The sequence below is a fragment of the Oncorhynchus nerka genome, linkage group LG23 (genome assembly GCF_034236695.1).
Source record: "Oncorhynchus nerka isolate Pitt River linkage group LG23, Oner_Uvic_2.0, whole genome shotgun sequence".
Classification (NCBI taxonomy): domain Eukaryota; kingdom Metazoa; phylum Chordata; class Actinopteri; order Salmoniformes; family Salmonidae; genus Oncorhynchus; species Oncorhynchus nerka.
In genome coordinates this window covers 21,125,714-21,137,542 of record NC_088418.1, presented here as the reverse complement: position 1 = coordinate 21,137,542, position 11,829 = coordinate 21,125,714, and the positions used below count along the sequence as shown (strand labels likewise).

Sequence of the window (11,829 nt, the reverse complement as noted above, 5' to 3'; positions counted from 1 at the left end):
ACTCAACATCAACATAACAAAGGAGCTAATCGTGGACTTCAGGAAACAGCAGAGGGAGCACTGGAGGCTGAAGAAATTTGGTTTGGCCCCTAAAACCCTCACAAACTTTTACAGATGCACAATTGAGAGCTTGTTGGGCTGTATGGTAACTGCACCGCCCGCAACCGCAGGGCTTTCTAGACACATCACAGGGGGCAAACTACCAGCCCTCCAGGACACCTACAGCATCCGATGTCACAGGAAGGCCAAAAATATTATCAAGGTCATCAACCACCCGAGCCACGGCCTGTTCACCCCGGCTATCATCCAGATGGCGAGGTCAGTACAGGTGCATCAAAGCTGGGGCCGGGCCGAAAGACTGAAAAACAGCTTCTATCTCAAGGCCATCAGACTGTTAAATAGCTGGCTTCCACCCAGTTACGCAAACCTGCACCTTAGAGGCTGCTGCCCTATACATAGTCTATACATAGACTTGGAATCACTGGCCACTTGAATAATGTTTACATACTGCTTTACTCATCTCATATGTACATTCTGTATTCTATTCTACTGTATTTTAGTCAATGCCGCTCTGACATTTCTCAAACAAATATTTATATATTTCTTAATTCCATTCTTTTGCTTTTATATTTGTGTGTATTGTTGTGAATTGTTAGATACTACTGCACTGTTGGAGCTAGGAGCACCAGCATTTAGCTACACCCACAATAACATCTGCTAAATATGTGTATGTGACCAAAAATGTATTTGATATTGAGACTGATGTAACGCTGTTTCAGCAATGCCCTTGTCACCCAGTAGATGGAGCTAAATGGTACATGTAAGGCTGATGTTCATGGAAGAACACACATCTGATTCCACTGAACTGCATCTTGATCACTTAACATAATAAGCTATGCAACTGACACATCATTTTCAAGGAAGTAGCCTTGACGTTTTTAAACTTTTGTAGGCTTTTTGAAAGGTATTCAATGGACAAAAACGTAGCGCAATGTTATTCAGCGCAAAAAAATAATAAAAGGCATTTATCTGGTAGAAGTAAATTAATTCACAAACAAATAGAATTTCATACATATTAAATGACCCCATTTTCACAAAATGTATGATATAGTCATGAAGCTCATCAAAAGATTAGGGTACATGATACAGAAGTCAAGAGGAAAGGGCGGCTACTTTCACAGGGTATGTTATGTTTCACAGACTATTTGATTGGAAAACGTCCCTTTACATCAGCTCGTAGTACAAATGTGCCTCATTAGTTTACATGACAAACATACATTTGCCAAGATTGGGTTTTGAAACCAATCACAGTAAGGTACTTAATAATCGACCAGAAATGATTTGATATTGAGCCAAAAATGGCTGCATTGGACCTTTAACTCTATTTTGAACATCTACAGTATGTTGGAGTCTGTAGTGTGTGTGTTTCCCAACAGGTCCTATCCTGACGTAGTCAATGTGCAGGCAGGGGACGACCTCTGGATGAGTTGGTGGTGGTGGAGCTGACACACCTTCAGTCACTCTCTGTCCATGCACAACTCTGGATGAGTTGGTGGTGGTGGAGCTGACACACCTTCAGTCACTCTCTGTCCATGCACAACTCTGGATGAGTTGGTGGTGGTGGTGGAGCTGACACACCTTCAGTCACTCTCTGTCCATGCACTGGCAGAATGTAAGTCAGCCCTTCAGGAACACTCCCTCACAGACTGGTGGCATTCCCTTCCACACATGCACACACATGTTAGGTGAACTCAGGGTTGCAAAGGGAGGGAATGTTACCGGTAACTTATTAAGAAATGTAAGTAAACTACCAACATTTTGGAAACTTAAGGATTTTAGGTCATTTTAATAACATGCAAAATAGGCCTATAGAAAATAATAAAATAAGATGTTTTAAATATGAAAAATATAATGACAAAGCTGTAAAACAGATATACTCAATAGGTCAATAGTAAAAATAAAGAAAAACCCTTGAATGAGTAGGTGTGTCCAAACTTTTGACTCGTTCAGTATATATATATATATATATATATATATATATATATATATATATATATATTATTTCATATCTACAGGAGTGCAAGTTTCACCATGGCACCGACCGTGCTGATGCGTTGAAACATGATCATTATTAGAATATGGCAAGTATTCGTCAATTATTGCATTCTATTCATGCTGGCTTTCACGGGCTACCTAAGACTTGAAACAGATAGGTGGGAGGGCATAGCCTACAGGCTGTCTGCAATTTCTTTATGCATAATTTGCCTAAATGAGTAATGGAAACACTTCAACCAGAACATTTTTATCCGACACTAGGTATTTACGACAATTTTTGTTGTTGTTGGTGTGACTTCATTATGTCCAGCTGTTTTGATCGACACAAGATAATTCAATGGAAGGGTAGAGCTGCCGCTTTCTAGGAGCGACACTCTAACCCGGAAGCTTATTAGAAATCCCACTATGCCTTCCAACGAACCATCAAACAGGCAAAGCGTCAATACAGGACCAAGATTGAGTTGTACTACACCGGCTCCGATGCTCGTCGGATGTGGCAGGGCTTGCAAAATATTACAGACTACAAAGGGAAGCACAGCCGAGAGCTGCCCAGTGACACGAGCCTACCAGACGAGCTAAATAACTTCTATGCTCGCTTCTAGGCAAGTAACACTGAAACATGCATGAGAGCATCAGCTGTTCCGGATGACTGTGTGATCACGCTCTCCGCAGCCGATGTGAGTAAGACCTTTAAACAGGTCAACATTCACAAGGCCGCAGGGCCAGACGGATTACCCGGACGTCTACTCCGAGCATGGGCTGACCAACTGGCAGGTGTCTTCGCTGACATTTTCAACCTCTCCCTGTCTGAGTCTGTAACACCAACATGTTTCAAGTAGACCACCATAGTCCCTGTGCCCAAGAACACCAAGGTAACCTGCCTAAATGACAACCGACCCGTAGCACTCACATCTATAACCATGAAATGCATTGAAAGGCTGGTAATGGTTCACATCAACATCATTATCCCAGAAACCCTAGACCCACTCCAATTTGCATACCACACCAACAGATCCACAGATGATGCTATCTCTATTGCACTCGACACTGCCCTTTCCCACCTGGTCAAAAGGAACACCTATGTGAGAATGCTATTCATTGACTACAGCTCAGCGTTCAACACCATAGTGATGTCAAAGCTCATCACTAAGCTAAGGACCCTGGGACTAAACACATCCCTCTGCAACTGGAACCTAGACTTCCTGACGGGCCACCCCCAGGTGGTAAAAAGGTAGGTAATAACACATCCGCCACGCTGCTCTTCAACCCTTCAGGGGTGCATGCTCAGTCCCCTCATGTACTCCCTGTTCATTCATAACTGCATGGCCAGGCACAACTCCAACACCATCATTAAGTTTGCTGATGGCACAACAGTGGTAGGCCTGATCACCAACAACGATGAGACAGCCTATAGGGAGGAGGTCAGAGACCTGGCCGGGTGGTGCAAGGACACCAACCTCTCCCTCAACGTGATCAAGACTAAGGAGATGATTGTGGACTACAGGAAAAGGAGGACCGAGCACACCCCCATTCTCATCGACGGGGCTGTAGTGGAGTGGGTTGAGAGCTTCAAGTTCCTTGACGTACACCAACAAACTAACATGGTCCACGCACACCAAGACAGTAGTGAAGAGGGCATGACAAAACCTATCCCCCCTCAGGAGACTGAAAAGATTTGGCATGGGTCCTCAGATCCTCTAAAGGTTTTACAGCTGTACCATCGAGAGCATCCTGACGGGTTGCATCACTGCCTGGTATTGCAATTGCTCAGCCTCCGACCGCAAGGCACTACATAGGGTAGTGCGTACGGCCCAGTACATCACCGGGGCCAAGCTTCCTGCCATCCAGGACCTCTTTACCAGGCGGTGTCAGACGAAAGCCCAAAAATGGTCAAAGACTCCAGCCACCCTAGTCATAGACTGTTCTCTCTGCTACTGCACGGCAAGCGGTACCAAAGCACCAAGTCTAGGTCCACAAGAGGCTTCTAAACAGCTTCTACCCCCAAGCCATAAGGCTCCTGAACAGCAAATCAAATGGCTGCCCAGACTATTTGCACCCCCCCCCCCCCCCACTCTGCTGCTACTCTGTTATTATGCCACTTTAATAACCCTACCTGCATGTACATAATTACCTCAAATACCTCGACACCGGTGCCCCCGCACATTGACACATTGACTCTGTGCCGGTTCCCCCTGTATATAGCCCTGCTATTGTTATTTACTGCTGTTCTTTAATTATTTGTTTTTCTTATCTCTTACCTTTTTTGGGGGGGGGGTGTATTTTCTTAAAACTACATTGTTGGTTAAGGGCTTGTAAGTAAGCATTTCACTGTAAGGTCTACTACACCTGTTGTATTTGGCTCATGTGACAAATACAATTTGATTTGATTTGAAACGCACCCTAGCAGTTGCAACTATTTTCTATGCAAACTTTCTAAATGTCGACAAAAAATCACTCCACAAGTGAATGGAAACATAGCTACTCACTGATAGATCTTTAAAGGCCGACTGCACTTCCTAATTTGGTTCGTTAAGAAATTATGGCTACCATGACTGAATTCAAACCTGAGTTGGGGTATGATTTGATGTGGGGGTCTCGTGCGTGTTTGGTGGTGGGAAGAGTTATTTTTTTTATTATTTCGCCAAATAGCTTCAGCCGACTGGTGTGCGACCATGGTAAGTTGGTTTAACTTTGGATAGCATATCTCCGGGCTAGATAGGGACCGTCAATCAATTACACAATGCAAATAAGACGCACCTTTAGATTTAAAAAAAAATGCTTTCAATATTTGTATATGAATTTCCACTATTTATATTAAGTGATTGAAATTTTGAGCTATTGAAATGTTTACATATTGTCCCATGTACATTGTGCAATTTACCGATGGTCCCTAACTGGCCTCATAGGGATGTCCAAAGTAAACCAAAAATGTATTGTGCAGCTGCACCCAGAATTGATAATTACTTGTGTGCTGCCAGCTGTGGTTATGTGGGCAGGATTGAAACAAACCCAACCTTCATTTACATTGTAAAACAGTCATGACCACAGTTGTGAAAAAAGTAAATAGTTGGAAGAGTTGCAGGGTTAATTGCTAATTATGTCATAGTTCATTAGATGCTTTTTTAATTGATTAAGCAATTTTCTCTTCAACCATATGGTCTATCCACTATAAGGACAAGAACATGTATATCTTATGTGTTATGTTATTCTAGTATACATTACCAAGGTATTTTTAATAGATTACCAACATTTCTGAAAATTATGGTAATTTACTGGGAGATTTGCAAATCGAGCTGTACTGTATAGATATACTATATCGTTTTATGAGGTGAGCATAGGAAGAAAACCCACGATACACTTGAAGATAAGAGCTGAAAGAGAGAAACAACACGAGGTTGGATGGATGTACAATATTAAGTCACCATAGGAAATATGCATGTCCGTCACAATACTTGGCAATGATAGGATGGATTGTCACTGACTTGATATCAGGGTCAAGTTAAGTAGACTATTGTACAGTAGTGTTGACATGTGACAATGTACAGTCAAGTATTTATTGATTATTGCTGGTAAGTTTGATTGAAGCAGTATACTTGGTATGTATCACTAACGCACAGATACACATGGTCATCGTTCTGTACACAAAAAGTGCTGCTCATTGAGCCTCCATGCCCAAAACTCCCAACGTCAGTGGGCATGAGGTAAAGAGTGTTGCTATGTATTGAGCTGAGGGTCGGTCGTCTAGTAGTAAATGTTTAAAATCCCTAGTAATAATTAATTAATCAGTATTGGCATTTTGGGTAATTTTCTCTGAAAAACTAACTCAAAGTAAAAAAATAAATATTTGTGTACACCAAGCAAAAGGGCTTTTGCTCATTAATCAAGGCAACCTTGTTCACAACATCATCTAGTAAATAAAATGCAAACACTTATTGTACATTATAGTACAACCAGTCTTGATCCTCACCAATCAGGGTCCAGAGTCCAGGGCCTGATAATCACCCTTTGTCCTCTTGTTGTCATCGAAGGAGCCACACCAGCACAGTGTCATTCACTAACATCAAGTTGAACCCAAGAGACATAACCACCACAAAGAAATAGAGAAACTCCAGTATGAATGCTCTGAGACAGTGGAAGTCTTTTTCACAACGCTGAAGATAGCCTAGTCTTCTAGCATTGCTTACTGTAACAGAAGATTCAGCTGCTCACTGTCCTCCGAACTTTTCTACTGAATCACACGTTTTCACTTGTCTCCCCAGAAATGATATGTTGCTATACACAGGATTGCATATACTGTATGTAACATGTACATTTAATTAGGAACAAACAGAGCAATCTATTTGAAGAAACAGGTCTAGAGCTTTTATCTGCTTTTATGTTGTTATTGACATACCCTTGTTCTGTTCAATGTTCTCTACCTATATAGGACAGCAAAAACCCCAATGTTGTTAAGTTCAAAAGAATACAAGATAAAAAAAAATAGCTGACACCATTCAAACCAATGAGGGTTCAAAACTTTAAAGCCAATTATCTCAGAATATTTTTTTTGCAGATAGAACCTTATATTCCCAAGCTCTTGAGGTGTTCTTGCTTCCCATACCCATTCCCACTCTCTGCTCATGAGCTTAGCAAGCCAATTAATTTGTCAAATCAAAACAGTTTCTGATAGTCCAACAGATTTACACACCTCCAGGTGACAACTACACTCAACTTCCACCATAGTCCTTGGTTTGTACAATAGTGCTGCCAAAGCAACTGAAATTACTTCAGTGTACATTTTTCTACCTCTGCACTTTTTTCACAAAGTGAACGATTGTTATGAAAATTTCAGTTTAGCCGCCCCACTTTAACCTGGGAAGATCCAGGAGAGTCCTCCGGGAACCAGAGCTGTGGGGATGAATAGGGCAGCAGCACACCTACTGACGGACAACACGTAGAACGTTGCCTGGTTCCTGGAGGGGAACATCAAGCCATCCAAGATCTGTAGCAGCAATAAGGAGAAAGTGATACATCCCTGAAGGGCGGGCTGCTGTTCTTCTTGCTCTCGGTGTAGAGGAGCGAGTGCACGCCCAGGCCCAGGCCCAGGCCAAACAGGGTGTCCATGTTTCGCAGGAGGCTGGCGAAGGGAGTGGAGTCCATGTGGACCCATTCAGCCCTCACACACCACTTCTGGGCTTTCTCCAGGGTCCACAGCAGGTCCACGCCCAGAGCCTTCAGCAGCACGTAGAAACCCACAGCGAAGGAGAGCCGGAAGATGGTGGTGTTGAAATACTTCTTCAGACTGGCTCTGCAGATCCACTGCACTCTGGAGAAGAACTCAGCCACCATGATACCTGCCATGGATAGAGACCAGGGAGTTTGTCATCAAGCTACAAGATCATTGAAATAAGATACAATAACTTTTACACTACACTACATGCTAGGCCTGGTTGTACATTTCACCAGAGTTCCTGGAAAGGACGACAACATGAAAATAACCAACCCAGCGCAGTAGCATCCAGGTTAGCAGGACCTGCTGGGTACAAGTGTCTTCATCTTGAAATCTAGAGTCCTGGTTCTCTGACCCGTGATGACCCCACTGATGACGTGGTGGGGAAAGTGGGCAGCCATGTAGACTTTGGACATGCACACCAGCAGCTCCACTGTACACAGCAGCATCCACAGCCCCACCTGAAAGAACCTGGAGATGAACAAGACACAAGGCCCTGCTCCAAAACAAGCCTAGACCGTACCTACCCCCTTTTGGGCTTGAGGGCCACATCAGGATTTTGAAATTCAATGGAGTGCAGCACAATTTTTTGTCGTTGTACTGATTTGTTTGTCAAAACCTATTTGAAGGCCAGGGAAAAAAGGGGAGTTATTTGCAAATATATAGATCCATGATAGTTTTTCCATACTTTCTATCTAGTTTTAAATGTTTAAGTATGGCCTGGAACGTTGAATAATAATCCCCCAGTAACAATTCGTTACTTGCTGAACATATCGAACTTTCTACTGTCTTTTCTGGGATGTCGAAATCAATTCCGAATGATTTGATAGTTTCATTACATCATCCATTAAAAGTTAGATTAAAGAAAGAGGTTGACGCAGCGCATTTTTTCCCCGCGTGCGCTCAAGTAGGCATTCCACTTTCCTCCGGCTTTATCAAGCAAAGAGGAAAATACATACTCACTCCTGACAGACACAAGCAAAAAACGCACGATATAAATGTTGCATCAGCCTAGGCTACACCTTAACATTAGAGATCTGACATGCTGTATGGGATGAAAACTAGACCATTGTTCAGTCTAATCAACTGTAGGCTACTAATAAGAGCATTTGCATACAGCCTATGTGCGCTGTCCACTTGGTCAGGGTAAACTAATTGGTAACGTTATGTATTTATAGTCCATTTGTGTGTCAGGAGAAAATGTGAATGTGATCAAATGTAGTGTATATTCAAAACTGGGTTGACTAGGCTGTCAATACATTTTCAATCCAACATTATTAACTGGAATTAATCAATCAATAGTGATGACAGATGTGAGTTATTTTTTTAGAAGGCCTACAGTTGCATAGAACTGTATGATGCAAACATTCATAAAGCTCAGCTCCCTGTGAGTTCTGTTGTCTATCAGTTGTTGTCTGTGTCTAGGTAGAGGAAATCCCCTTCCTAATCTACTCTAAATATAATGAATATGAACAAGTTTAAAGTTGCTGCAGTTTAACAAGGTTTTCATCGACCTCAGGGCCAGGAGTTTTTTTTTCTCCAGTTTAAAAAAAAAACATGTACCTTGATTAGGAAAAACTGGTCTCATCATATACCATATAAAATATTTTTGCAACTGATGAATCACTGTCATACCTTATAGGGTCCAGCGTTTTCCTGGTTAGGTTAACAGATAAGGAAAAACTCCAGTCCCCAGGGTGTAACAATTTCCCCCGCTCTGGGACCTATGGTGCCACCAGTCTGCTTGCAGTTGTCAGTTATCGTCAGGTATGTGGATGATCAGGGCATTATTCAGGAATGTTTCTTGGGCTACTTTGATGTGTCAAGTGGGCAAGATGTGAACTCTATGTTTAACTTCAGGGAGAAACTTGTTCAAACCTTCGATGGCGCAGCTGTAATGGAATGTATCTGCTATTTGTATTTCGAGCTAAGTCTCCTCCTGTTCTCTGATTAAGAGGTGATGACCAGTCCACTCTACTACCATTGTCAACTCTCTCCTGACATGAACTGAAGCCACGTCTCATGTACCCACTCATCCACTGGCACATTGAATGTTTCCTCTCCAAGCACAGTGAGTACCTCCATCAGTTTTCTCTCATTACTGTATGTAGAGTCAATCACATACACAATCACATTATTACACAACAATGATTTTACTCCTTGCTTGGACTAACTCATTCTTCTTTTGTCTAACTGTGTAGTGTGTTGTGTTATTGTTTTTTGTCTTCCCAGACAAATCCGGTCCTGCACTGAAGTCAAGCCTCCGAACACCTCAACTCATGCCTCATACCCTCATTCAATCACTGCTGTGATCCCTTCCAAACACTGTGTAAGTAGCCCTCTCGTTCCCATTCCCTATATTGTACTATACATGTCTTTATTAAATGCTTTAGGTGAAAATTATTACTCTTGACGATTTTTGAAACACACTTTGACATCTACGTGGGTCTCCCATCCTCCTCAATTTTACAAGTCACCAGCCTCCACTGGAATTCACTGTACACTTCCAACTGAATTCCTTTTCCAGATAAGATTATTCTCTATGTATTTACCCTGGGAATCAATACTAAAGTGCAAAGGTTGTTATGGCCCTATGATCATTCATTTATTACATACTAAGACAATAATGCTTCCACTTCCCAATACTACTATATTCTTGAGGTATGTTGAGTGATACGCATTGCTATACTCTGGCACACATCGGTCTATCTATGGCATTGCCGACCTGGTCCAGTTTCACTGGTGATGTGGAATTGTTTTAAGCAGGGGCTGTGTCTGTCCCATAGAAGTGGGTATCATGGACCCACAAATAGTGTCTCTCTCCAAATAGAACCCTGTCATAGAGAGAGGACACCATTCAACTCCTTGAAATGTTACAACTTTGTAATGATTATATAATGACAATGCCAAATCTAAAGTGTATTTTTATGAAAAATGTGTATTTTATACGATTTATCTTCAAGACAACGCAAGTTCTCGTTCATGTGTATTTATTCCAAATTTGTAGTAAAAATCCATGACCTACAAAATGACAGAAACCTGATTTAACCCGTTCCTTATCACTTCAGGACCAGGTTGAGCCAGTCCCCGATGGCAGCCACCCAGATGAGCTTGACCCCCACGTCCCTGCGCAGATAGAACCAGCTTGGGAAGAAACAGAAGAAGGTGGTATGTAGGTCTGCCACTGTAGAGGCTAAACCATCCCTCATAATGCCCATACTGGGTCTGCAGATGGATGGCCACCTCCACCCTCAGCTGTGGAAAAGATCCATGACTGCAGTGTGGATCCAGATCAGCAACCCAGGGACAGTGCACCAAAGCTGGTAGAGCTCCTCTGGAGCTCCAGGACTGTCTGTTCCCATCAGACTTTATTCAAGGTTAGGGCATTTGTTTGCCTTCAAGTGAACGTTGTAGACAGGCTCCCTGACCTTTAGCCTACAACCCAACATGGAGCTCCTGTTTCCCAAACCGGTAAACAGAAGTTCTCTGCTCTAGAATGATAAGCTAGCCCCTGAAACAGGATGTCTGTGTGATAGTGGGTGAATGTTTTTCCACTCCAGGACTGTACGTCTCTTGGCAAAGATTGTGGCAAGAAGACGTTAAGCAGGCCAATGAAAATTGATTGACCTATTGATTGACCTTTTCATGTCATTACCACTTCAACCACATCCATCGTTATCATGTGAAACGAATGGCACGAAATCAATCAAAAATGCACTGACCTTATGACCTGCTGTAATGATAAGTTCATTTACTATTTCTTTCCAATAAGCTACAGTCTAAGGTGAGTCCTGGCTTGGGGGTTGTCTAATCAGACTTGTTTACAGCACGGTAAGAACCATATCCAGGACCTAGTTTTATTGGTCAGTTATCTTTTCAGCATCTCTGGAGTAAGTCCCACACTATTTAATGATTGATTCCCTTATGTAACTGACAGGTGGGCTAGCCACAGGACACTGACCACAATTTTCACAAAATCATCAAAAATTCATTGTGTAACTGGCAGATTATCTGCAGGTCGTTGAGGAATGGGAGGATTTTGCACATCGTCAACATTTATTTAGCCTTTCATAATATAAAATAAACGTCTTTTGTTTTGCGTTCAAGCCTCAGTTTTGGATGTATTCCTTTTTTTCGACAGTGTGCTGGTCTCGATCTCTTCCAGCCTTTCATAATATGACATTTTTTAAATGTGTTTTTTTGAAGCTGGCCAAAAAGGGGGCTTAGTAAGTTGGTACACGTGACTCTTTTAGTTCCTATCTTATCCATTTCATGGTCTTACAATGACAACTTACTGTATTACAAGAAAAACACTGGATTTTGCATTTCAATAGAGAAAAGCAAAAGCAATGCCGTTGTCCACACATCCCCTTGGTTGGCTTGTTTTGCCACAAACTATTGTGTAGGCTATTTGTTAGGTTTTATTGTGAATTCCACTGGTCAATCATAAATTTAGCTTTTTGTCTCCATGCTGTTTCAGGGTGAGCGACACAGAGACACTGATTGACTTTTGTTTTTATCCCTCCTTTGTACTTGTTTGTATGGTCTCTCCTGTTAGTACTGTA

At 42.1% G+C, this 11,829-nt stretch overlaps 1 pseudogene; it reads right to left on the bottom strand.

Moving 5' to 3' along the window:
• Positions 1-6,557: 6,557 nt before the first annotated feature.
• Positions 6,558-10,937, bottom strand: LOC115107189 (glucose-6-phosphatase catalytic subunit 1-like; annotated as a pseudogene).
• Between the last annotated feature and the right edge of the window lie 892 nt (positions 10,938-11,829).